The sequence below is a fragment of the Microtus pennsylvanicus genome, chromosome 1 (assembly GCF_037038515.1).
Source record: "Microtus pennsylvanicus isolate mMicPen1 chromosome 1, mMicPen1.hap1, whole genome shotgun sequence".
NCBI lineage: Eukaryota > Metazoa > Chordata > Mammalia > Rodentia > Cricetidae > Microtus > Microtus pennsylvanicus.
Window position 1 is genome coordinate 196,453,310 of NC_134579.1, and position 26,916 is coordinate 196,480,225.

Here is a 26,916-nt window from a genome sequence, read left to right on the forward strand (position 1 = left end):
TTTTAATCTGTTGTGATATGAACACAGTAAGTAAAATAAGATTGCTTTCTGTGTGGGATTATAATAAGCACCAGATACTGAATAAATTCAACCGTATCATCTTTTAAGAAGTGACAGTTTCTAATGTCAACATCATCTGAACAATGATGAATGTGTCTGAGAAAATCCACATTATTGTGGATAAAATTATTTTTAATAAAAGAGCAGCTACAGTGAGTTGAAAACAATATTGGCACCTACAGACTTGTGAATTTTTGTTTTATTAGCACTTTACTTGGAAAAGAAAGAAGACACTTTCACAATGCACTCAGCAACAAAATTATTCTTTTCTTCTACACGCTATAAACTCATTTTGCAGTTAATCTCATAGGTTTGCCACAGAAGTATATCCACATTTCAGTCATCAAATCATGTGGGTACTTGATGGGAAAAATAAAGTAAAACTTCACCCTGCACCTGCTTTAATAGTTGGTTTCTTGTGCATATTTGCACATTTTCTTTCACAATAACCTGAGTTGACATTGCATTTGCCATTTTTCATATTAGAATAATAGATTTAGGCATGTTGAATCTAGTAATTTAAACATGACTGCCATAGTCAATTACTGCTAAAATAGCAATATAACTTAGATGGTGGGATTTGTAAATAATAGATATACTTTATATCATAAAGCTCTGGAGATTTGGATGTCTAAGAGAAAGAGGCTGCTAAATTCCTGTCTGTTGACATCTCAGACTCATTTACAGCTGACTGATGTTTCCTACATGATCAAAAGTATTAGGGAATAAGGAACAATGGCAGCCCTTAAAAATTATTTTGTAAAGTAACTCTATCTGTGAGTTCTACAGTCTCTTAAACTCTCCTAAATGCCCCATCTCTTAACAACATAGGCTATTGAATTTCAATGTATAAGTTTCTAGTAACTTTGTTATTTTAGTAGAAAAAAATTAGCAAATGAGTAAATTCATCCACTTTGCTTCATCTTTGAACTCTTTTCATGCAAATCCTTGAGCTTACTTCCTTAGAAATAGTAGTTTTATAAACATGACACTGTATGCTACAGATAGTTTGAGATAAATTTAAATACACTGTGGCTTTATTAAAATCAACAAACCAAAGGAAAAATAAAGTCTTTATGATGTGATACTTTTGAAGCTAATGTTAAAACAGTTTTGTTTTTGTTCATTTGTTTTTGTCTATAACAGCAACAGAAGCAGATGCATTGTGCATACTTATATTAACACACATATATTAATATCCTAAATGAACATGGGTAACACAGGAGCACAAATAAGTAGTACAGAACTAGTATCAAGGGCCAACAAAGGCATCTTACAGATCTTTAATGTTTGGAATCCCTCTGGTTACCTGTGCCTGTCACACTGTTATTAAACCTGATGATGAACACTCTGCCTTAGTATAATAATTTGGACTTTGTCTTCTCCATTGTTTTACACTAATAAAAATGCACTCAATGCTTGTACAGATTTTGTTGTAATATATATATATATATATATATATATATATATATATATATATATATATATATATATATATATATTCCAGACTGGTCTTGCAATCCTTACAATTTAATTATCCTATCCTAGGAATAGAGGTTTGTCCTACTGTGTTTAGATTTATAGATTTTTAGAAATTTTTATTGACTTAATCCAAAACAATACTCCTAAATTATCTATATTCTTTAGAAATAAGTTTACATAATCAACTTGTCCAATTAGGTCAATGACTAGTTAACTTCAAGAAAGTTTTATATTGAGGACGAATGTTTATGATATGGAAGAGCAATTTTTTTGATGGATTATAAAAGGATATTAGTATCTATATAAAACAAATATAATAACATATAAAGTATTCTGAGATATTTATCATTCTCCATGAAACTTTTTATGTTATCTAATAAAGATAGTAAATGATATAATATTAAAACAGAAATGAAGTCATATGCAATCCTTGATACTGAAACTGCAATAACCTCACTTCTTTTTTAAGAATTTTTATTCTGAAAAATATATAATAAAAAAACTATCCAAAATTTCTGTTGACTAGTCTATTGTGGTTTAACTTGGGCTAGATTTAGAATGTTAAGAAAGAAACAAAAATAAAATATTCCAAAACAATCTGTATATTGGTATCAGAAAATACTAACCATTGGGTGAAAGGAAGCAAAGGGTGCAAATTCAACATTTGTCAAATTAGAGTGGGGTAAAAATTACAGTCATGTCCCATTATCTCCTGGGATAAACATAAAAACCTACATATTTGGAAACTCCAATGGGAGATCTTGAGAGCTCCTCACTTTGGCATTCAACTAGGTGCTTGGAGAGGCCAGATTATACAGACCTATATTCTTACATTGTTTGGCGGTCAGAATTCTGAATGACCTGCAAGGCACAATTTGCACCTACCATTTAGAAGGTGGTCGCCTAGCCTTTTGGTAGTAAGACAAGCTGATACCATCCTAATCAAGTGGTCAGGATGTGTTAATGTTGTTCTGTTCCTTCTATTGTAATTTAGGAGGTCGCTTGGGGAAGAGGTATTTTTCAGTCTACATGACAGAACAGGCATAGGTATGGATGTCACCTAAGTCAGTCTCCCCACTACATAGGAACCAGAATGCTAATGAACTTCCCGCTCAGTTTATGTTTTGATAGAAAAGTTGTTTGGATAATAAACACGGGTGATCTTCAAGATTTAAATGAACCCTGAGACTCCCTCCCGACATAGTCATGTGAGTTGTGTTTTCATTCCCACACCTCAACTCTGGTATGAGAAATGGTTTATGTTGGGGCTGGTCCCCTACAGATGCTGAACTGGCAATGTAAGGCAAGCAACTTCTTGACTCTGGGAGAGAAACACACACACACACACACACACACACACACACACACACACAGAGAGAGAGAGAGAGAGAGAGAGAGAGAGAGAGAGAGAGAGAGAGAGAAGAATTCTCAGGACCTGCACATATTTGTCTTAAAGTTTAAAATAACACAGATTTTGTAACAAAAAATAATCACTGCTAAATAAGAAATAGTAAACCTTGAGACACTGGAATAATATTTTTTTCCAAAATGAAAAGGGAAAAAAGGACTAAAATATTATCAAAGAGGCAATAAACCGTGAAATAACTTCAAAAGTCTAATATGCTCATAACTGAAATTCACAAGGAAGAGAAATAATAAATATTTGAAAAACTAATAAGCAAGATTGTTCCAGATTTAATCAAAATTACAAAATAACACTCTAAAGAACAAATCTGATATAATAAAAGATGAAGAAAAATAGACAAAATAGCATGTATGCTCAAAACTAATATCTTAACGCTTTTTAATACCAAGAAAGAATCTCCAGAGAAAGGAAGATAAGATGTGAAATGATACATGACTCAGGACGACAGCTGATTCTCATCAGAAAGAGCACGTGTGTGATAGGAGACACATAATATCTTGCAAGTTCAATAAAAAATGCCATGCTGTACTAGAATTCTTCATGCAGTTGATTTTATCACTCAGTGATGGTACTTTTCAAAATGCAAGAAAATGACAAACTCTAATCAGTCAACACACACACACACACACACACACACACACACACACACACACACACACACCAGGAAAACGTGAGTTTACTAACAGCAAGGAAAAGTACAAGGGTGGTATGTGCAGTAGTATAATTATAACCTCCCTGCCCTGTTTCCAGTATCTATAAAGGACGTTTGGATGCTTAAAATTTGGACATGAAATCCATCACTATGTATAATAAATATACTCATGTAAAATATTTAAATAAAGGTAATTGGATATTTAAATAAAATTCTAAGTGACATAGCTTGTTTTATTTCATATTAGAAACCAAAATACAAAATAATGATGCAAAAATTTAGAGAAGAGAAAATGATTTATACTGTGAGCTAAAATATTGAAAAAAAATGACCACAATGAAGTAAAGATCAATACTGCATATACTCAAGTAACCATTATTATAGCTCAGTAGAATGCTGTATACTGGAGGTCAAAAACACTGACAATAAAATCTTCGCATTCCAAAAGAAAATAGAGCCCAGCAAGCACTGCCAAAGGTGATCAGAAATGGATGCAACATGTCAAACTAAAATCCAATGGTATAAAATTACACTGTGCCCTGATAAAGTTGTTTTTAAAATACTATGTTGGAAATCCTATCCTTGAAAATCAACACAATTAGCAGATATGTCAGTAATTTTGAAGCTGTTTTATTTCTTTCTCTTCACCCCTCAGTGTAATGAATTCTAGGACTTCAAGAGAGCTCTCAGCACAAACAACATAATTTAAAATGTACAGAAGTTGTTCAAATTTCTGAAGGGTATCAATTGATCGAGGGATCTCATCCTAGAAGGTTTTCTAGCATCTTAAAAGCAACTCCTGTCCTGTATAGGAAGAGATCATGTTGGACTTAATTTGAATAATTCTGAAAAGCCAGTTCGCCCATGGTCATTTGACCAAACAGCTAAGGATGAGGACAGCAGAGCTGCTGTAGAGTAAACGTGGCAGGAGAAGAACATGACAGCATTGTAGAAGCAAGACATGATGTCTTTCTTATCAGCTGTGCAACCTCTTGCTAGAGACCATACTAGAAGAAATGAGTATGGGAGCCAGGTGGAGTAGAGCCTGTATCATTTGCAAATCCCTACACACCATTTTTCTGAGTAGCTGTTACTTTAACTTGACAATAACTTAATAGAGGTTATGTGAATTGGTATGCTTTCAATTATTTTCTGTGTTTGCAGAGTTATCCCTACCTCACCATACTCACCCACAATATAAACAAAATAAGAACTTAACTCTAAAGTTAGAAGCCCTGTATGATTAATAACTACATTGCATTTAGTCTTCCAATGGAAAATCGGATTACAGAATTTAAAATATACACACTATGAGGTCAGACAAAACAAAGTGTTCATTAACAGAGTCCAGGCTGGCTTAAACTCTTTTTGTGATGGAGTGTATCTGTAAATTTCTGATATTCCTCCTTTCATCTTTCAAATGCTGAGATTACAGGTATGAATCAGAATATCCTGATTACATCTGGACATAACCCAGAGTCTTATTCATGCTAGGAAAGCTATGCCCATGTATTTGGTATAATCAAAATGTGTTGTATACTCACAGTAGGATTTTATTTAGCTCAAATGTGAAATTATAACTCTTGAAGAAAAGTGGTTACTACTGAAAATGTTATACTGACTGAGGGAACAAAGACCCTAAACCACAAACATGAGTTTTCCCTTTTATGTGGATCCTAGCTATTCCAGTAGCTATCCCAGTAGTGTGTTTAACTTCCAGGACCAGAAAAGTCCAGAAAGATTTGTTATTAAATGATAAGATAGGAGGACATACTGGAAATAAAGGTTGAGAGAGGAATACTGGAGGTAAAAACCTCTAAGCAGGAAAGGGAAGGGGAAAGTAGGGCAGAGGCGTGACAAGGAAGGAGAGGTAATCTAAACTAAGAGAGTATGACAAAGTTGGGAAAGTTGCTATTTTATAGGGAGTAGTGACAACGGAGATAGAGAAGGGCTTTGAATTGATATTTTCTGGCTAAGGACCAGTCATTGAAATCATGAAATAGATGAGAAATTCACAAAGTACTAACTCTGCTAACTGATACGGCTGCTGGTGGATTCTTGTCCCCATAGATTATTTGCAGATGTGTTTCCACTAGTGAGCCCATATGTGTATTGCATAAAGCATTAACATAATACATACATATATATATATATATATATATATATATATATATATATATATATATATATATATACACATGGGTGGATAATGCTCCTCACAGAATGCATAGATTATTGAAAAAAATTCACAGTGCCAAGTGTGGGTGAACTCCTTCTAATTTATTTGGTCAAAAAGAAGCCAGAGTACTTCAATCCATGACTTTACAGTTTATCTTGTTACCTAACAGAACTTGATAATAAGATGTTTGGCTGAAGATACCACATGCTTAGATTACAGACTAATAATAAATTAAGCTGGATTTTTTTTTTATTGTTGCTGGCAGTTGTTAACGGAGCCTGTAACAGGTCAAAGTTCAGAGAAGTGATGGTGAGATTCTCAGTCTTAAATGCTACATCTATAGAATGTTTCTGAGATGTAGCAACATCACAGAGGAGGGGCTGGAAAGATATTAGAACCAGAGGATGGGAAGATGTTCAGAAAACTATATCTTCTGGGTATGGCATAACTATTGCACTGAGGAATTCACTCTACCTGCTGTTTTGTGCACCTGATATCCACAAAGTTGGCCCACAGAGATTTAATTATGGATGATAGAGGCCCCTCCTCTTTCCTTGAGGTATTATTGAACTCAGTAGGTGCTGTGGGAAAGGGTGTCACTTTCTTTCCCTGTGTAGCCACTGATAAGTTTCTGTGCTTCAGTACTCAGCCATGCTTATTCTAGCAAATCTAAATTCAGTGAACCTCATCCCACAGCAAGTTGTGAACGTATAAAACTTGTTGAGCAAAAGAGGATTTTAGCACAAAGGGAGAAATAGGAAGAATGGGAGAAGAAAATGACTAAAGTTAATTATGCAAATACATAAAGCTGTCAAATAATAAAAATGGGAAAATATTTACATATCATATGTCAATCACTTTGAGAAAAATATGACCTATGAATCAGAAAACAAATTACAAAAATTAAATAAGCAAATATTTTACAGTTACTAGTGAACATGGGTTAGCTTACTTCATTGTTAAAAGGACAGTAATGTTTGGTATTATCTGTTTCCTTCCATAAAATCATGTGATAACAAAATAAAAGTGTAAAGCATTGTTAATAGTGACATATATTGCAAAATTGTAGGTGGAACCATGTTCTTTGTCTGGTTACATGGTAGTAGTCTATATTCACTGAAATAAATATCGAATTTGCCAAATCTCATTCAACCACCATGAAAGAAGGAGGAAAAAAATGGAAGAGTGGAACCCTACTGTTAAACTAGAACACACACTTTACTTTTATTTCTTGTATGGAAACACAATCTTCTTACGCTTTTTTTTATGCTCAGAATGTAGGAGTGTGTGATACATTGAGTAACAACTGGTTTTGAAACAGCGACCTAGATAGTGATGAATGTCCTTTAAAGCAGGAAAAGTAGAGCACGAAAAGAAGAACAAGCCTTAATGGGGTAATTTGCAGAAAATCCAATGAAAATGGGACTACTTGAGAAGAGGAAGGAGATAAAGGGCTTAATGGTGCAAATGTTTATTTGAAAAAGTAATTTTCTTTGCCACAGTCAAAAAGACAATCTAAAGCACAAAATGTAACTCTTGATAACACTTGTGACTGAGTAAAGAGGTCCAATAGCTGGAAGAGGGAGGAGAATGGGATGAAAGAGAAGAACAGAAAGGTGGTAGAGACTGCAGAGTTTAAATTTCCTTCTGTCGTGAACTATCACACATTTTCAAGGCATTTATCTGCTACTGTATTGAGAATAAAAGGTAGGAAATCCAAAAATCAAATAAACAAGGTCAAGTTAGGTTCATTGAAGATATCTCAAGAACATATTAGCTTAGGACAAGAAAGTTTCTAAAATATAGTAATGAAATTTGGGTGGATTCTAGTATGTTGAAGATGGATTTCAAAATGTTTACTTGATTTGAAGGAGAGAAGATAAGGCTGTTGCCAGATTTATACCAAATGATAAAAAGGGTGATATAGGATGGTTAAGGGTTCACATCTTCCGTGGCAAAAACAGTTTAGGGTTTTCTCTCTAAGTCTGAATACTTTTTCTGGAATATTTTCAAAAAGGGATTATACAACATTGTCTGGTGTATCTGGCTTCTTTTCATTAACATGCTATTGCATTGATTTAATGCTAGAGTATGTATCAGTAGTTCATTGCGAAACAATGTTTCTTTGTTCATCTGCTTATCTATTCATTCAGCAGACAGACATTTGAAATCTCTGATTTGGGCTACTATGTACAACTGCCATGAGCATTTTGTAGAAGTCCGTGTTGGGCGCTGGTTATTATTTTTATACATACACATCAGAGAGGAATGGTAAATGTTTAACAATTAAATTGTGTGCTAAGGTATTTATACTATTTAGTGTTCCAATGCTCATTGAAACATTAGTTTTGTACATCCTCTTGATCACTTGATGTGGTCTTTATTTTAGTCTTTAAACTAAATACAAATTTGTATTATCTTATTTACTGTGATTTTAGCATCTTTCCTTGCGTTATTCTACATTTTATGGAATTTTTCTTGAGTTTTTTTAATTTTTATTTTTCTTCACAATGTCGAGTTGTAATTATTCTTTAAGTATTTTACACAAAAACACTTCAGAAGGTAATTTGACAATATTTACTTTCATTCTGCTGCTTTTATTTTCATTTCCTGTTAATGTTTGAAGAAACTTTTATAGCGATTTATACATTTTAATTGTATGTGTATGAGAATTGCGTATGATGTAAATACAGAACTCACAAAGGCCAGAAATCAGCACTGGATTCTTTGGGAATGAAGTTCTAGGAGGTCCTTCAAAACTATGTAGGTTCTGGAAACTCAATCTTGGTCTTCTGCAAGAGCATAACTGTGCTTAGCCACCAACCTATCTCTACAATCCAAAAATTAATTGTATGAAGTGGCTTTTATAGACACTAAATTTTATTAATTTGTTTGTTTGTTTATGTGTGTGTGTGTTTGTGTAAACACAAGAACATTTTTTATTGTTCTGCTATCATACCATTTTTAAATTTGACTCTCTCCCTCAAATCCATATCTTGTACAGCCATTCTTGAGAGCTGGCTAGCTTAAGGACTCACACATATACCGCCTGGGGCTATAATTGAGGCTGATATCCATCCCTATTCAGCATTTACATTTGTTATAGGGACCCAGGTGATCTTCTTGTTTATATGACAAGTATTTACGTGCTGAGCTATCTCCACAGGGACCAAGATTAGCTTTTATGGATCCTACAATTTATGATACAGCTATCATACTTTCTAAAGGCCATTAAAGTTTTTTTTTTACACTTTATCAAAGAATGGTTTTGAGCTCTATCCATATGTACTTGTGACCTGTTGTGAGTTAATTTCTATGTGAAATGTTAACTATTGCTCCATATTTTCTGTTTTACAGTTAATTTTACAATTGTTCTAATGTTATTTTGTGAGATCATTGTTTTTAACCAAGAAATTTTTTGACAGCACTTTTGAAAATTAATAGACAATAAATATAAAGGTTTTTATTAGACTTGTAAGTTCTTTTCCAGAGAATTACATGTACAGTTTATAAGTATATAAGGCTATCTGGATTATTTCGGTTATTTTCAACATTTTAAAATTGTTAAATAGAGAGCTCTCCAATTTTGTTGATTTTCAATTATTTTGACCTTTTGATGATGATTTTTGTTTCCAATGTCAGGTGCACAAAAACAGAGATCTTGATGAATATTTGATGAATTTTGATAAATCATGGCTCCAAGTATATTGTAAAGACAAGTTCACATATTCATTACCTGTATTTGTTTGCCCATACAGAATTTTTTAAATTTCCCTTCAGCTTATATTTGACTTCTTTCTGTACTGCATGACCTCATTCAAGTAAATTTAGACTAGTTGATGATACTCAAAATATCTTAATTATTATTATTATTATTAGTTTTGTTTATTTTCTTTGAGACAGGATTTAACTGTGTAGTTCTGGAACTGACTTTGTAGACCAGGCTGGCCTCAAATTCAGAGATCTCTCTGCCTCTGCCTCCTGAGTATTGGAACTAAAGATATGCACCACTACCACCACCCAGCTTCTCAAAATATTTTAATATTAAGTTTTTGTGTCTAGACAGCATGTTTGTTCACACCTGTAATCATGAACTTGGGGCCTGAGGAAGGAAGGTGAGAAGGTTGGCATGAGTTCAAAGCTAGGCGAGGCTAAAGAGTGAGGTTTATTTTAATAAAAACTATTTAAGTAAATTAATCAAACAGCTATGGCTAACTCTATAATTAGGAGATAGTTTTTAGTTGTTACCTATTATTAGTAGTGATCCTAAAATTTTTAAGAATTTGAATTGTGTATTTTTTCCTTCCTTCCTTTCTCCTTCCCTTCTTTCTTCCTTTCTCCTTCTGTCCATCAATCCTTCCTTCCTTTTTTCTTTATTTTTTCTTCTTTTTTTATTTATAATCACATATTTAAAATTTTTTCTATTGTAGTTCTTTTGCTCATAGTATATTTTATTTTTCAAAAAGGTATGTTTTCCATGGGAAGTTGTTACAAATTCAGTTAGAAAAGTTTCTTCTACATTCAAATTATATATATTTAACACAGAAAAGAAATAAATAGACTTAAATACATTTAAAAAACTTTACAGAAGCAGAAAAAAAAGAAAATAACTTTCTGTGTGGAGACTAAAACAATGTTATGTAATGACTTCTATCACTTTAGAAGGCCTCAAAAAAAGCAAATTATGTTATCATGTTAAAAGTAAAAAATAAACTATTTTTCTTTAGGAAAATATTTTCTTATGTCAATACTGAGAAATATTTTCAGTTTTACCAACATGAGTACATACCAAAATGTTCTTCCCCATGCCTCCATCCAAAATCTACTGCCATAAAACTGACCAAAAACACTAATAATTATTAGTGTGTTCCAGGATCAAAAAGTGTTTTCTTGGCCAGTGGAATAGAACAGCTCTGTTTCCTAACAATCACATTTGCCAACCATATGGATAGAATAATGAAAGAGATGCTATTTCAAATTTTCCATCTTCTTTGGAAGCGTTCCTTGAGCAGTCAAAAAGGAGGAGGATGGATATTTACAGACTATGGGAGTATTTTCCCAGGCATCTCAGACATTCCTGTATGTCTACAGAGTGATTTCATATGAATTCAATTTGAAAGTTAATCAATAAGCAAATGAATTTTTTAAAGCCAAGTCCTCCTTGAGAATGATTTGGCCTGAACATTATGGGATGTATAATGTAAGTAAATTCACTATACTCTAGAAATAGTAAACATTTAATGCAAGGAATTCTAACTTTTAAACAAATAGTCATTTCCTAATGGTAATCAAATGCAGACTTGTTTTTCTAGGGTTATTACATGTGTGTAGTGATGGAGTTCATAGAAATTGATAGCCTAAAATTTTGTGGGTAGATTGGGAGAGTTGTATTTGAAAAAAAAAATGTTTTAAAGTCAGGGAACTTATTGGAGCACTCATTTATCCATGTTTAATACATGGATATTCTATAGTCGTTGATCTGTTTCTTTGGCTTTAGCACATTATCATGCACTGTTTTGAAAGGGGAACTCAAGACTTGCAAAGTCCTGATCAAAGCTATTATATTTAATACTAAAAGTTCCTTTGTGTATATCCAAATATGGATGACTTAGATTTCAGGAAGGACTAATCTCATTGGCAGTGTTTGTGCATTTTCAAGTAATTCCTACTTGGTCTTTCTCATCATGTTGCTATTCTTAGACTTTGTTTGCTTAAATGGCTGTCTCTTCTTCTAGCCTTTGTTGGTAATAACTCTAGTTAAAATCTATGTTCCCTACCCCGGCATCTCATGTTCTCGGGACCTGCTAATCTGTGCCCCGCTCCACAGGGTCAACTCAGCTGTACTGCCCAGACTAGGTGCAAGGGCCTACTTTTTTCTTAATGTTGCAGCTAGTAAAGCGGACAATCAGTTCCCTTACCAGCTGGAGGCAGTAGGAGTAATGGGGCAGGGCATTTTTTCTTCACCCCCACCACGAAACCGGAGATGAAGGAGGTGTTATCAGCTATGTCCCTCTAATGTTCTCAGGGCTGCCTTACCCGCAACTCTGTCTAAAATGTCAACTCTATTGTGCTGCCTAGGTGAAGTGTAGAACCATGTCTCTTGAGAGCTTCAGAGGTGAGGGGCTGGATCAGTTCTCTCTACTGTTGCCCGCCAGTGAGGAGTGGAGCCAACTCGGCACAGCCTTATCCTCTGCCTTTGGTGGTATCAGGCGCTATGGACACCAAAACCATGGCTGAATCATAGTCATGAATGTGCCCCACAACAGTCCAGGCCCAAATCCCACCAAGGCCCTGAGTAGCAATCAAGCCATCCACCTCAGCTTACTCCTCCTCTCTGCTGGCTTTCACATCCTCAAATATGTCTCTGCCCACAGGAAAAGAACCACCTCTCTCTCTTTTTCTCTCCCTCTCTTCCTCCCACCTCCTTTCTTCCCTCCCCCACCTTCTCTTTCTCTTGATGTGGAAAATACCCACTGTATGCTGTGAATATGTTTCATTACCATTCATTAATAAAGAAGCAGATTTAGTCTATGGTATGAAAGAATAGAGCTAGGCAGAAAAACTAAACTGAATTCAGGGAGAAAAAAAAGAAGAATCAGGCAGATGCTATGTAGCTACTAAAGAAGAAAGTCAACTGGAAACTGACCAGTAGGCCACAGCTTCATGATGATACACAGATTAATAGAAACGGTTAATTTAAAATATAATAGCTAGGTAAGATTATGCCTAAATCCTTGGCCAAACAGTCTAGCAGTCTTGCAATTAATAACGTTTCTGTGTGATTGTACAGGTTTCGGTGACCGGGAAACAAAGCTGCAGTCTCTTCTCTCTCTCTCTCTCTCTCTCTCTCTCTCTCTCTCTCTCTCTCTCTCTCTCTCTCTCTCTCTCTCTCTCTCCATATCTCAACTGACAAACTGCCTCCATAAGATCTTGCTGTAAGGCATTTTTTTGAATAGTTATTGATGGGTGAGGGCCCAGACCTTGATGGATGGTGCCATCCTTGGGATAGAACCTATGGCTTCTATAAGAAAGAAGGCTGAAGAAGCCATGGGGAACAAGCCAGTAAGCAGTATCCCTCCATGGCCCATTCATCAACTCCTATCTGTAGACTCCTGCCCTTTTTGATTTTTGTCATGACTTCCTTTAATGATGAACAGCAATATGGAAGTGTAAGCCAAATAGACCTTTCCTCCCCAGATTGGTGTTTGGTCATGTGATTTTTTTTTTTGTCAAAGAAATAGAAGCCATGACTAAGACAGCCAGATTCATGGGCAGATTTCTAATAGTACTTTCAAGAGTTAGAACATAAAACTTACATGCTTATGAGCATGTTTGCTAGCCTATGTACATTCTCTACAGGCTCTTATTGTTAGTCATGTTTCAATCTTGGTATTAATTATGTAGAAAGAGGTGCAGAATAGCATTACTAAGATAGTAAGTAAATATTAATTCTGTTTCTAATTGAAGCCATAATGGCACAAACTGACCTACTAAATCTGAAAAAAGGGAATTAAAAACTGATATAAATTTTTGTGAATGAAGAGCGATTGCATAAAATTACATAACATGGGAGAAATAAATTGTTGTTGTAAAGAACTATAGATATGCATATGCAATTTTCCATAAAATTATCTTCTGAAGTGCAGCATTATGTCTAAGAATTTCTGTAATAATCCTTTTTCTATGAGTCAATGCTGATGGTAAGAGAGACAGTTAAAGATCTGGGCTCAATTTTCAGAACAAAGAAAGCATCTATAAAAGAAGAGTTTCAAGATGGCAATACTTTGCTCTGTATTCTTTGGAGTCATTTGAAAGAATTGTTACAATAGGGTTCACTGCTGAAATAAAGACAAATTCCCTACAGGTGAATTGTATGTGTTGTCATGCTAACAAATACACTACTCAACATGTACCTAGAGAAAACATTTCAGGCAGATTATTAGTCCTAACAGTCAGTAATACTTACCTAGCTGCAAAGGTTAAAATCTCTTTCCCTATGTATAGTTTTGTAATTGTAGCCTATTAATCTCATTAAATGTTGCCTGCATATGAAAAGACTGGCAACACCCTGATATATGGTCACTTGTAGTCAGGATGTATCGTAGGTAAGAAGAATACATATATATATATATATATATATATATATATATATATATATCATCTTTGGTCCTTTTCTGAAGATATTTTCAACAAGTATTCACATAACTGTATACTCACAGAAGAAAAGCATCCACACAGTTAAATGACTTCATATCACAGAGTTTATATAGACATTTATAGCTGGAGACAAAGAGGTTCATTGTGGTTCCCTGTTGATATTAGATCCATCTTGGAGTCAGCAAAACATGACTTTTGGATAAAATCCAGATCAAAGATCCACATGTCCCAGAGGCAATGAGTCATTGCCACCCTGATTATAGCATTTAAAATTAAAATGGACATATTTGACAATGGTATGGTCTTCACATTTCTTTCATATATAATGTAAACTATTAAAGTATATTAAGATAAATTTATCGAATCCTTTTTTTCCCCAGATACTTCACTTAGGCATTTATAAGGAATAAACATATCCAGTTACTGTCTTGAAAACCCAAAGAAAGCATAAGTAAGGTGCCAACAGGTTGTAATATTTATAATGCTGTACAATATCCTAATTAATCACATTAATGAGAATAAAAGGTAGTAATATTTTTCTTGTCTCATAAGACAAACATTTAAAAATTAACATTATAAAGCATTAGCTTTATAAAGTTTTTACTTGCCTCAGGCATCTATTTTATTGTATAATTGAAGTTATTTTATTAATTAAATTTTTCATTTATTTTACATCTGTCTGCAGTTTCCCCTCCCTCCTCTTTTCCCATTCCCTTCCTCCACTTCTGTTTTGCCCCATCCCAACCTACTCCTGCTTTGTTCAGCAAGGGGCAGGTCTCCTATTAGTATCAACAATCAAGTTGAGGAAGGATTAATTTTCTCCCCTTTTATTAAGGCTGAGCAAGGCAACCCAGTATGCATGTACTTGCACAACACTCATAACTCCCCCTCCTGTATAATATACTATACACAGATAAATGAACATACATGTACCATTGCAAATAGACATTGCCAATAGGTAATAAGCCATAGGTAATAAGCAGTAGACCTTGTCAGATTTAGAACAGTAGCAATAACAAAGAAGACATTTATATCATTGCACTGAGAGCACATTATAGTTTCTGCTTTTACTCTATTTGCTATAAAAGAAAACAAAGCAAGAAAACTAGGCATTCATCTCATCTCTTTTAGGCAAACTTGGCTAATAAATATGAATTTACTTTGGTGTAGAAGTAACGAGAAATGCAGTTTGGTAATATTTCTATTCACTACATCACTTTTTTATTTCTCACAGGATTTTTTTTTTGTAGAGTCTAGTTCATTCTTGTGGTTTTATAGTCAATGTCTGTTTATCTGCATTTAAGTGTACCTTTTTGTGTTGGGAAAACTACCAACAACATCATTTGTAAAGCTTTGCACAGACTAAAAAGAATTACGTGTCAGAAAGTCAAACCCATTCTAAGTAAGTATGTAGGTATGTGACTATAAAAACCCTTTCATTTTCTCTATAGCATGGTATGTTACTGTGAGTGGAATTAGGTGCTCAAAGGAGAAAGGCAATGCTTATCAGTGCTTTACAAATTAGATTATTTTTGTGTTACTAGGATAATAATGTTATTGATGTCATCAATTTTCCTTCATTTATATTGTTCTTATGAAAAAATAGTGACATCTTTAAAACAAATTCAGCAAGGAAAATCAAAATTATTTTATTTATTTCAAATGCAATAAGTTATATCTTAACATTGGACAAAAAATTATTATAAAATATTTGGCAAAATTGGAATATTATATCTAAATATGGCTTTTATATTCTGGGGCATGTTATATTAATACCTAATAAATCTACTTTTTAATTGATTGAATGTATTGGGTCTTATTCAAAAATAATCAAACAAATTAATTTTTCTTCTATACAGGGAGTCAAAAGAGTCCATGAATTCTAGAGATGCTTGAAATTGCAGATTGAAATCCTTGACATTTAGAGACTCATTTTTTCCACCGTCTGGAAATGTAATTATCTTGCTAACATATAGAGTCTAAATGTCTTGTCAGAACTAGCCCTGTAAAATAGCCACTGGCAATCTCGGTCTACTTATTTTCTGTCCAGCCCAATTTGTTTTTCTTTCCCCCCAGCAATTGATTTAAACACTCTTGCCAATTGTTATAAACCGCTTTCTGCCTTTGCACATTGTTACAAGCGAGTCTCATTTACAGGATCTCCCCTTAAAACAACTCAAGGCTTCTGGATCCCGGTTTTGTTTAATGGAACCCGACTTGTCATTATCTTCATTTTATTTTAGCCTTTCCATCAGTTTTATGTTGAAACTGAATTAATCGCTCAATTTCTGAGATGACTGTTTTTTTGTTTTTTGGCTTTTTTTTTTTGCTTCATTTATTTATTTATTTATTTATTTATTTATTTATTTGAGCTTCATTACCAAGGTAGGCTGTTAAAAACTGTTAGGAAATTGGGAAAAAAATCATTTCTTTATAAATTTTATAATAAATTATTTAATAGGTAATATTGTGTTAGTCTCCTATGTGTTTAACATGTCTCAAAATATTAACATTTTATTAATATCAAAATATTGATGAAAAATTTATGATGAAGTCTCTACATAAGGAATGTTTATTGTACTTATTTTGATGTCATGAAGAAATGATTAATTTATACCAAATCAATTATCTTATTGTAATTATAACAATAAGTGATTGAATCCTTTCCTTCCTTCCCTTCTTTCCTTGTTCTCTCTTATTCATGTGTCTGCCATACGTATCTTGTTCACTATCAAAATCATGTCATAACAGGAACAATTCAGGATGAAGCTTCAATCCCAAATGTCTATTCCCCTAATATAAAAACACCCACTTATATAAAAGAAACATTACTAGAACTCAGGGCACACATCAAACCCCACACGCTAATAGTAGGAGGCTTCAACACTCCTCTCTCACCAATGAACAGGTCAATCAGACAGAAACCTAACAGAGAAATAAGAGAACTAACGGAGGTAATGAATCAAATGGACTTAACGGACATCTATAGAACATTCCACCCAAATAGGAAAGAATATACCTTCTTCTCAGCACCTCATGGAACCTTCTCGAAAATTGATCACATACTCAGTAACAAAGCAAACTTCCACAGATACAAAAAATATTAGTAACCACCTGTGTCTGATCAGATCACTATGGAATAAAGTTAGAATTTAATAATAATTCTACCCCCAGAAAACCTACAAACTCATGGAAACTGAACAGTCAACTACTGAACCACCCCTGGGTCAGGGAAGAAATAAAGAAAGAAACTAAAGTCTTCCTTGAATTCAACGAAAATAAAGACACAACATAACCAAACCTATGGGACATTATGAAAGCAGGGCTAACAGGAAAGTTCATAGCTGTAACTGCCCACATTTAAAAAACAAAGAGAGCTCACATTAGAGTCTTAACAGCACAGCTGAAAGCTCGAGAAAAAAAAAAAGAAGCAGACTCATCCAGGAGGAGTAGAAGACTGGAAATAATCAAACTGAGGGCTGAAATCAACAAAATAGAAACACAGAAAACAACCCAAAGAATCAATGAAATAAAGAACTGGTTCTTTGAGAAAGTCAACAAGATTGACAAACCTTTATCCAAACCAATCAAAAAGCAGAGAGAAACACGCAAATTAACAAGATCAGAAATGAAAAGGGGGACATAACAATAGACACTGAGGAAATTCAGAGAATCATTAGGTCTTAATACAAAAGCTCATATGCCACAAAGTTGGAAAATGTAAAAGAAATTGACTTGTTTTTAGATAAATACCATTTACCAAAATTAAATAAAGACCAGGTGAATAGTTTAAATAGACCTATAAGTTGTGAGGAAATAGAAGCTGTCAAAAAAAAACAAAAAAAAAAAAAAACTCCTAACCAAAAAAAGCCCAGGACCAGATGGATTTAATGCAGAATTTTATCAGAACTTCCAAGAAAAGCTGATACCTATACTTCTCAACCTGTTTCACATAACAGAAACAGAAGAGTCATTGCCAAACTCTTTTTGTGAAGGTATAGTCACCCTGATTCCAAAACCACACAAAGATGCAACCAAGAAAGAGAATTACAGACAAGTCTCACTCATAAACATTGATGCAAAAATTTTCAATAAAATTCAGGCAAACAGAATCCAAGAACACATCAAAAAATTATCCATTACGATCAAGTAGACTTCATCCCAGAGATGCAGAGCTGGTTCAACATACAAAAATCTATCAATGTAATCCATCATATAAATAAACTGAAAGAAAAAAAACATATGATCATTTCATTAGAAGCTGAAAAAGCATTTGACAAAATTCAACACCCTTTATGATAAAGGTCTTGGAGAGGTTAGGGATACAGGGATCATACCTAAATATAATAAAAGCAATATATAGCAAGCCAGTAGCTAATATCAAATTAAATAGAGAGACACTCAAAGCCATTTCACTAAAATCAGGAACAAGACAAGGCTGTCCACTCTTTCCATATCTCTTCAACATAATGCTTGAAGTTCTAGCAATAGCAATAAGACAACATAACGATATCAAGGGGATTTGAATCAGAAAGGAAGAAGTCAAACTTTTGTTATTTGCAGATGATATGATAGTGTACATTAGTGACCCCAAAAATAACAACAAGGACTATCATAGCGTGAGACTAAAATACAATAGTGGTACACAGATTTTGATGGCAGCCAAGGGCTATATAATTAGAGTTAAAAATAGTTAAGAAAATGGGAGGGAATCCATGTTATGTATTGGTAAACTAACCAAATCCCTTGGAGCTAGTGAAGTCATGGATATTGGAGGAGAACTTACCTACATATTCTCTATTGCCTAAATATTTATCCCTGTGTTTAGTAATAAATATTGTTCTTACACCTAATCAAGGAAACTTCTTATTGCATCAGAAGGATCATTACATAAAATCACAACCAATCAGTATTCATATTTGTGGAGCCCAGACCCAACTTATACATCTACAACACAACCCTTGTACCTAGGCTCATCGATATCTTCAGAAGGAGGGGTGGTAAGTTCGTAAGAGCCAATTGAACAGGAAATTTCCTGTTTGATTGTGTCTTCAATAATTTCCATGAAGTCTCACTGAGACCTGAACAAGGATGACACCAATGGTTATACTAAGATGGAAGGGTAAAAACTTATGAGTCCTCAGTCCTACCCAAGGAAACACAGACAACTAAGAAATGCTGAAAGTGGAAAAATCAGATTGCTCAGGGCAAGTGGAAGAGAAATACAACACTTGTTCATCTAATACCGATTGATTACCCATGAAAATATAGGCATACAAATAACATTGTAGGATAAACAATGCATATGCATGCACACAGACATATGTAGTGACAATTAAAGAAGAAAGGAAGCCATGAAATTGAGACAGAGTAAGGTGCTAGGAGGTGGAGAAAAGGCAGCGAACAAGGTAAATGATTTAATTTTATTATAGTCTCAAAAATGAATGATTATAAAAAAGTAATGGTACTAAATTTTATTATATCAAGAGTTTTCTGAAATAATGATATTGGCACCACAAATTCTAAAGGTGTTAACCTCTTGTAGTTATTTTCATAAAATTATACCAGAATGTTCTATAGAATTCATATTGACCATCCCATTAAATAAACTTAGCAAAATTTTAAAGGAACACAATTTAAAAATGATTACAGAGTTATTTCTTATGATATTTTAACTTCTCCTTGTTTCTTCACTTAGAATAGAACAGTCATATTTCAAGAACTCATCCCTTAAGTAGCAAAGCAGAACCACACTTCACATATCACACTTCACACCCACAATCATGCTCTCAGGTTTGAGTAGGTGCTGAAAATCTCAGACACAGATTTTATAGCTTTTTGCAAATTGGGTATTGGCAGTTCTGATGTTTTGTGGCAAAGACAGCAAATATATATGAATCAAATATATCAAATAAGAAATACTTATTAAATCTTTATTCAGTACCCAATAACTATCTAAACAAAATATTACCACTTTATTATCTTCTCTTTAAAACTTCAATATATTTTATATCATAATCAGGAATTTATCTTACCATGTTGTTTTTAACTTTTTACCCAAACCTCATATACATTTATGATTTCTTTGAAGAAAACATTATACTTTTCTATTTTATGCTTCCTTAGCTACCAACCTCATAAAAGTGTACATACACAGTTGTCTTTAGAATTTATTCATGTTTGGTTTACATGAAGTGCCCAGAAAAGATAGAATTTTAATCTTTAAATGTTTGCTAACTATTATAAAAAAGGAAATATATTAAAAATTAAAAATAAAATTCTTATAAGTAATTGCAACAGAAAATAAAACATGCCAAAAAAAATTGGAAAAAGAAGTCAAATAGTTAATGAGATTCTGATTTAAAAAGTTTGGGTTCTAATTTGTGGCTTTCATACTGGAAGTGTTTACTTAAATAAGTGAAGGCAGTAAACGAAAAGAGTTTTACAAAACGATTTATGTTGTGTCAGTGGTTATGGGTAGCAGAAAATGTTGTCTCTGGAACTGATTTATAAATACAAACTAGCAAAACTTAAAATTTCTTGCACTGATATAAAGATTTTTATATTTCTATGAGTAGACTAGCATATGAAGGACAGATAACAGGGTCTCCTAGTAAGTAAAGGTAACCATAAATCACAGTTTATTCAATCACACTTCAGTGTAAATGTTGTAAATAAACATTACATTCTGCAGAATACCTACCCGAAGAATAGAACAAAAAAAATATTTATATGGGGAATCTTATTTAAATACTTACAATTGAACCATTTTTAAAACTAAGTCTTGAATTATAATTTTAAAAAACCTGCTTATTTGTTTTGTTTTCTGACTCTGTGCTTGTGCCTTCAATACTTTCACAAGCATTTTCTGTTACTCCTTAAGGAAAGCTTGCTTGGTCCTGTAACAGATACATGTGGAGTACATGGCACCTCCATAGACCATGCTGCCATGCCTCTTCTTCGTCTTAGACAACCTCAAAAGGACTTCAGTTCTCATAGCACAAAACCTCCCAAGTCTGGGAGAAACACATGGCATGTTGATTCAGGTACACAATCCTTTGGCCAGGGGTTCAAGACAGCCTAGCGTCGTTATAGGTTGTATTGTAAGAAAGCCTACGGTGGTATGTCAAAGACTGAACAATTCTGCACACGTTTAAAAAAATAACTAAGTACTTTAGCAATTCCAAGTCATCATGAGGCTTTGGGTTGAGAGTATGACATATTTCCTTGATACCCTCTAGATCTCAGAGAGAGCAGGAAGTGAAAAGAGGAAGGAAAGAATTTGTATTAATTAAATTAATTGAATTAAAGGAAAGTCAGCCAAATGAAAGTATAAATATTTTATTTTTTTACTATTTTTTTTATTTATTTCACTTATCATCCACAATTTCTCCTCCCTGCTCTCCTCCTGCCCCTACCCTCACCTACTTTCAGCCCCTTCTCGTCCATTCCTCAGAAAGGGTGAGGCCTCCCATGGGAGTCAACAAAACCTGGCATATCAAGTTGAGGCAGGACCAAGCTCTCTCCAGCTGCATCAAGGCTGGGTAAGGCATCTCTCCATAGAGATTGATTTCCAAAAAGATAGCTCATGCCTGAGGGATGGATACTGATCTCATTGATAAAGGGTCCACAATCAGACCAAGCTATACAGTTGTCACCCACACGCAGAAGCCCTTGGTTGGTCCCATGCAGGCTCACTAGCTGGGGGTTAACAGTTCTTGAGCTGCCAAGAGCTCAGGTCAGCTGTCTCTGTGGGTTTCCTCGTAAAGATCTTGACTATCCATGCTCATATAGTCCTCCCGCTCTTCAACTGAACTCCTAAAGTTCAGCCCAGTGCTTGGTTTTGTAGCTCTGCATCTACTTCCATCAGTTACTGGATGAAGGGTACTATGATGACAATTAGGGTATTCGCCAATCTGATTAAAGAAGGCCAGTTCAGGCACCCTCTCCACTATTGCCAGGAGTCTTAGCTGGGGTCATCTTTGTGGATTCCTAGGAGTTTCCCTGGCACTGGGTTTCTCCCTAACTCCCTAATGACCTTCCCTAACTATTTTATTTCTTCAAAGCCCTTGGTGATACTCATGATTATTATTTCTTCTTTTCATCATTGGGGAAAAAAAATCTGTTTTATGCAATCAAGAAAGGGGTTCACAGGAAATATGTTGCTTATTCACATTTCTTAGTTGTGGCATATGTCATTTTTATGTTATTACTGTAGTGAGATCCTAATGAACTCCTGAATAAATTATGACATTATTGCTACTTAAATTATTAACAAAAATATTCTCCTATGATGTCTATCTGCTGTTATAAATTATCCTTTAGCTGTCATATGGAAATAGAAAGTTTGATTGCATATTATAATTATGAGTGTTGAAGGGGCCAGCAATAATGGATAATGTTATAAGGGACATGAGGACTGGGCACTTAATTGTACGGCCAGGTAGGTTACTTAACTTATCCTAAAGAATATTTGATATCTTAAAGAATAATTGATTAAACTTTTTTATTAAATCTGCTTGATCATATAATTAAATTTTAAAATATTAGGAAAATTAAACTGAAGGAAGACTGAAAAGCTTGAAAATCAATATCTTTTATTCTTTCTTATGGAAATTCACTATTTCTCTTATAGCATTCATTCATAATTTCACTTTAAAGCATTATTTTAAATTTTGTCCCATCAATAATAATGAAATATTTATAATTTCCATGATAAAAAATAACTATTTTATTCAAATGGAATATCAGCATATTTCCATAAATGTAAGAGATGATATTGGGTAAATTAAAGAATTCCAAAGTAAAGAAGTGTATTGAAGGAATTAGATAAAGTCAGATGAGAGCGAGAAATACATATCTTTTAAATGTATAAATTGAGATAAACATGGATCATTTTAAAAGTATAAAACCAATGAGAATTTCTCTTCAATTAATTATCTTTGTTTTGTTTTTTTTCTGAAATCTTTACTAATGACAACAAAGAAAAAGTTTCAAAACCTTTTGAGAAAATAATCCAGTACTCTGGATTTCACTATCAGTTGGAAAAATGATAAAAGAAGCAGAAAAGAAACTCATGAAACAATGCAAACAAAAACTAAAGATACTCAAGGTCACAAATATTGAAAGATATATTAGTTATCAAAATAAAAGAGATAAAAGTTATCACCATATTTAGAGACTGTTTTCTTCTTGGAGGTCAGAACTTATCCTTGAAAGAAAAACAACATTTTCCTTAGTGTGCTGGCTATTCTTAGGTCAGCTTGTCTCCAGCTTGTCATCTGGGAATGGGAAACACAAGGGATAAAGCCGCTGTACAACAATGGCCTCTAGGTAAGCAAAGGTGTGTTTTCTTGATGGATTATTAATATGGGTGCAATCAGCTCACTATGAGCAGCACCACACCTGGACTGCTGGTCCTGGGTGCTCTTGAAAGCAAGCAGAGCAAACCACTTGAATGAGCCCAGTAAGCCCAGTAAACCGCACTCCTCAATAACATTTGTATCAGTTCCTCCTTCAAGATTCTGTCTTGAATTCCGGCCCCATCTTCCTAGATGATGGACAATTATCTGGAGCTGGAATATGAAACCCTTTCTTCTCAAGTAACATTTGGTCATGATGTTTCATCCCAGCAGCAGGAACCCTAAATTGTACATTCATCCCATATCAAAATCCCTTTGGGAAAATCAAATGGATTTTAAAAGAGAAATGATTATCAAGTCCCTTAGATCAGTGTAGGAACCCTGCACGCTCACATGATCCTACTCTCAGGAGTCCTCTTTTCTTTTTCTGAGGTCTATGTTGTCATGCTGGTCTTAAAAGACCATGCTTAGCACACAGCTGACCAAGAGAACTTACAACCAGCAACTGATAGAAGTAGATCCAGAGAACCACAGCAGAGCAATCGGTTGATCTCCCAAAGTCCAGTTGAAGAGAGGGAAAAGTGAAAATCTGAGCAAAGAGGTGAAGACCATGACAGGCACAACCAATGAAACAACTTACCTGAGATAATGAAAGCTTTCCAACTCTGGCCTGACAGTGAGAGAACCAGCATAGACCAAACTAGGACTTTTGAATGTCGGTGATAGTTGTATGGCTGAGCAGATTGTAGGCCCACTGACAGTGAGACCAGGATTGATCCCTTCTGCTTGTTCTGACTTTTTACAACCCATTCCCCCTTAGAAGGATACCTTGCTCAGTCTAAATATAGTGGGGAGGGCCTTGGTCCTGTATCAAACCAATGTGCTAGACTTTGTTGACTCCCCATGGAAAGCCTTACCCTTCCTGAGGAATGGAATGGGGGGTAAAATGGGGGTGGGAGGGAGGAAGGTGGATTGGGTAGGAGGATTGGAAAGAAAGGGAAATGGATTTGTCATGGACAAAGAGTAAAAGGTTTTTTTGAAAAAATAAATTAAAAAAAAGAAAAAAAGCATGCCTAGTAACACTTTGGTTTGTTTCTGCTTATATTCATCAAGTCCTTTACTTTTTGACTCTGTTATGTGCTTACTGTTTCATTCTGCTCAGGAAGACTTTGAATTACTTTTGATTATTGAGCTCCCCTGTAATAGGAACAGTAGCAGCAACAAGTAGAATAAGGCAGATCATGTCTCTTTAAGGATGGATAGTGATGGCTATTTAAACTGTTTGGGACCGTTGAATGTAAATGTTTGGTCATAGCTCACTGCTCAAATTATGTCTCTTCTCTGACAGCCATTGATGATCATTTTCCATATCAAAGAAATCATAATTTTGCAGTCTGCAAGGACAAAAGCACCAGGAGCAGGTGAGAATAGCTAAGCATTAGGTGTGGCTTTGACAATATGGTCAGAGCCAATGGAGACTCAGGGACACTTCAAACAAGACACATAAAGTTGTTCTTCAGTTACACTGCTTTGAGGAGTCTGACTCACCATTTGAAGTCTGATTGGCCAGAATCCAAAGCTTAGGGCCATGTTACCAACTACTGCTGGTCTATAGGTTCCACAACAATTACCATGTGAGTTAAGTATTTCTTTCTTACAAAGACTTGAAGCTTGGTAGAATGTCAATTATTGTCATAGATCATTATTTTTTTCCTTTCTTTTTCAAAAGGCTTTGCTAAACTTAGAAAGAAAAGCTTGGATTTTGTAGAAGGCTGTAATTAAAGCATTTGGCATGCAATCTTAGGATAGGGATAAGATTTCAAGAACACATGTGAAAATCCTCTAAGGGTAGTTAGTCCCTCTAATCCCAACAGTGGATACAAATTTCTCCTCTTCTTTCCTAAAATCACATTTTACTTTGAAATTTTTGGCCAAGCTTGAATATTTAGCAAAATCTAAAGAATTTGACATGGTCTCCCCCTATTTTTTCTACAGGTTCATCTGTATGATTGGATCTTTTATTGCTAGCTGAACTTTACAGATTGAATATTATTTCAAACACTGTCATTTGTTTATATTTTGTGGAAATTTTACTGCATATAAAATTAATTCATATCACATTAACTTTTTTAGTACACTAGTGTGTGTTCTTTTGATGTGTGAGTTCCCTCTGTCCATTGGTTAATAAAGAAACTGCTTAGGCCTATGACAGGTCAGAATGGAGCTAGGTGGGAAAACTAAACTGAATGCTGGGAGAAAGAAGGTGGAATCAGTGAGACATTATGTAGCTGCAAGAGAAGAAAGAAGCTGGAACCTTGCTGGTAGGCCAGAACCTCATGGTCAGTCACAGATTAATAGAGATGGGTTAATTTAAAATGTAAGAGTAGACTAGAAATATGAATAAGCTAATAAGCCAAACTGTTGTAATTACTATCATTCTTGAGTGATTATTTTGGGTGGCCAGGAAATGAACAAGCAGCCTCTGACAATTGTCACTCCAATGTGTGCCAACTAAATCCATATAAAATCTGAGAGAGCATGGGAAGGAATTCTAAACACAAAGAAACCTAAAGTGTAGCTGCATATTTTTTAGGTAAGGTCCTAGCAGGGGAGGGACTGCAGCTCTTTAAGAGAGGTCTTCATGATTCAGCATTAGCAGAAAAAAGACGGGTAAGAAATGGTGGCTTTCTTGTTCATGTTGTGAACATAAACTCTGGCTCTTTAAGGAAGGAGGCTGTGCATTTCAATGGCATTTGTAAGCAGAGTGTTATAAACTGCTTAATGGTGCAACATAGACCACCCATGCACACCTGGAACTAGGGTGGTATGATGTGGGAGTGATTTCTTATTAATAAAGAAACTGCCTAGACCCATTTGATAGGCCAACCCTTAGGTAGGCGGAGTAAACAGAATGGAATGCTGGGAGAAAGAAGCTGAGTCAAGGAGTCGCCATGGTTCTCCCACTCCAGACAGACGCAGGTTAAGATCATTCCTGGTAAGCCAGCTCGTGGGCTACACAGATTAATAGAAATGGGTTAGATCAATATGTAAGAGCTAGCCAATAAGAAACTGAAACTAATGGGTCAGGCAGTGTTGAAAAGAATACAGTTTCCGTGTAATTATTTCTGGTAAAGCTAGCCATTCAGGCGGCTGGGTGCGGGGACTCAGCCCGCCGCTCCTACGGTATGTACCCTCACAAAGGCAATGACCATGCCTCTGCTATGTTTACCTGGGTAGAGTAAAAGGCAAAGCAGCCTTGGTCCTAGCCATGCCCACTTAGAAGTTTTTAAAGAAGCACTCCTGGTCAAAAAATGATTACAGATAATCAAGCAATAAAGAAAAATCCAGATGGAAAAGATCTCTAAATGGGTCATGGTGTTGGATAAATGCATGTAGGCTTGGGAAAGAGAAGAAAAAGAATATAGACAGTTATAAAAGTAAATAGTTAAAAAAATAAAACAAATTCTTTAAAGAGATAGAGTCAGAGAGACATAGATTAAAGAAACACAAAGTAAGACACATAAAGATGGGATATACACAATCTAGATTATATATTATTGTATTCTTTTAATTTTTTGACTGTGAATGAGCTAAATAC

The 26,916-nt window shown here is 34.5% G+C and overlaps 1 pseudogene; it reads right to left on the minus strand.

The window, feature by feature from the left end:
* Nucleotides 1-20,710: 20,710 nt before the first annotated feature.
* LOC142832310 (large ribosomal subunit protein eL34 pseudogene) lies at nucleotides 20,711-24,128 on the minus strand (annotated as a pseudogene).
* Nucleotides 24,129-26,916: the final 2,788 nt, after the last annotated feature.